Source organism: Grammomys surdaster, unplaced genomic scaffold (assembly GCF_004785775.1).
Source record: "Grammomys surdaster isolate TR1022 unplaced genomic scaffold, NIH_TR_1.0 63, whole genome shotgun sequence".
Taxonomy (NCBI): domain Eukaryota; kingdom Metazoa; phylum Chordata; class Mammalia; order Rodentia; family Muridae; genus Grammomys; species Grammomys surdaster.
Genome location: NW_021604565.1, coordinates 11,102,187 through 11,104,107, shown reverse-complemented (window position 1 = coordinate 11,104,107; position 1,921 = coordinate 11,102,187). Strand labels below are relative to the sequence as shown.

At 43.3% G+C, this 1,921-nt stretch overlaps 1 pseudogene; it reads right to left on the bottom strand.

The window, feature by feature from the left end:
- Positions 1 to 1,400: 1,400 nt before the first annotated feature.
- Positions 1,401 to 1,625, bottom strand: LOC114619694 (annotated as a pseudogene).
- Positions 1,626 to 1,921: the final 296 nt, after the last annotated feature.

Here is a 1,921-nt window from a genome sequence, read left to right as displayed (position 1 = left end):
GGCCTGTTATACTCGCTTGGCTGGAAGGCTGCTGTTTGTTTGAAGATGCAGGCCTCTGCCTCGGAAATGCAGAGAAGCTTTCCACAACAGCAGGCCCCAATGACACAAGGAAGTCTGGGGTTCCAAGAGCTTTATTGACTTGACTGATGGTAGATGAATCTGGATGTGCACCCCGGGGAAACTCAGGGCAGACCTAAGTTAAATAGGAAGGGAGAAGGGGAGAGGGTCTGGAGGTCTGGGAAAAGGAATACATAATTGGCTATGTCCTCTGGCCTTTAGGTAACACATTAATATGGAAATCTCTCTAGGGCTGAGGCCTGTAGTCATGCCCTCTACCTGTGCTCTTTGGAAGGGGCTGGTAGGAGCGTTGCCCTACGTGACTGAGTGGTGCAGGTTAATGGAGATCTTCAACACGTGTCAGGAGCCTAGATTCTGGGAGCGCCTGTCCCTCACAGGCAGTGGACACCTGTTAGGTCTCCAGGCTACTTCCAGCCAGCGCTTCTACCAAAACCCAAGACCCCTTTCATGGCCCCACAAGTTTAAGTATGATATGCCTTCATTTTTGTTCAATTTTAGAAAGTCTTTATTTCTTTATTTCTTTCCTGATTGTTGAATAGAGAGTTGTTTAGTTTCCATGAGTGTGCATGCTTTCTGGTGTTTCTGTTGTTGTTAAAGTCCAGCTTTAATCCATGGTGGTCTGATGAGATACAAGGTGCTATTTAAATTCTCTTGTATCTGTTGAGGCTTGCTTTGTGACTATGTGGTCAATTTTGGAGAAGGATTCATGAGGTGCTAAGAAGAAGGTGTATTCTTTTGTGTTGGGGTAAAATATTTTATAGATGTCTGCTAGGTCCATTTCATTTATAATATCTGTTAGTTCATTATTTTTCTGTTTAGTTTTTGTCTGAATGTTCTGTTAATTGGAGACAGTCAGGTGTTGAGGTCTCCTACTATTAATGTGTGGGGTTTGATGTGTGATTTAAGCTTTAGCGATGTTTCTTTTACAAATTCGGCTGTCCTTGTGTTTGGGGAATAGATGCTCAGAATTGAGATATCATCTTGGTAGATTTTTCCTTTGATGAGTATGAAGTGTCCTTCCCTGTCTTTTTTTGATTAATTTTGGTTGAAAGTCTATTTATTAGATATTAGAATGGCTACTCCAGCTTGCTTCTTGGGTCCATTTGGTTAGAAAACTTTGTTCCAGCCCTGTACTCTAAGGTAATGACTATCTTTATTGCTGTGACATGTTTCTTGTATGTAGCAGAATGATGGATTCTGTTTTTATATTCATTCTGTTAGCTTGTATCTTTTCTTCCCCCCCCCCCCCCAGGTTTAAAATTTAAGGCCTTTTCTGGTCTGGGTCCCTCATTCCTGCCGCTGTTGAACCCACTGCTCTGGGGTTAGGTTTTCTGCTCAAAGGCATGGATGTGTGAAAGCTCTTCAGCTAAGCACTCATTCATCAGCTGGTGTCCCTGAAGCACTGGCTTTCCCTCAAACTTAGCCGATACCACCAGGACTTGGAAGCTGGTTGCACAGTGGTTCCGAGTCCTGTTCTCCACCTCCACATGTTCTGCCTCCAGGTCCTGAAGTAGCTTCTCAAGGAGGTAGTCGGTGCTGAGTTTCATGATCAGAGCCCTGTGGGGCCACGGCCCGGCCACTCTGTGTCTTTTTATTGAGAAATTGAGTCCATTGATGTTGAAAGATATTAATGACCAGTGATTATTTCCGGTTATTTTGATGTTGGTGGTGTTAGTGTGTGTGTGTCCTTGGAACTGGGACGCTTCACTTTTTTCTATTCCTGTTATTCTTAGGCTAGGTCTTTTCATGGCATCCCAGATTTCCTGGATGCTTTGTGTCAGGAGTTTATTAGATTTAACATTTTGACTGATGTATCAATTTCTTCTACTGTATTTTCTATGCC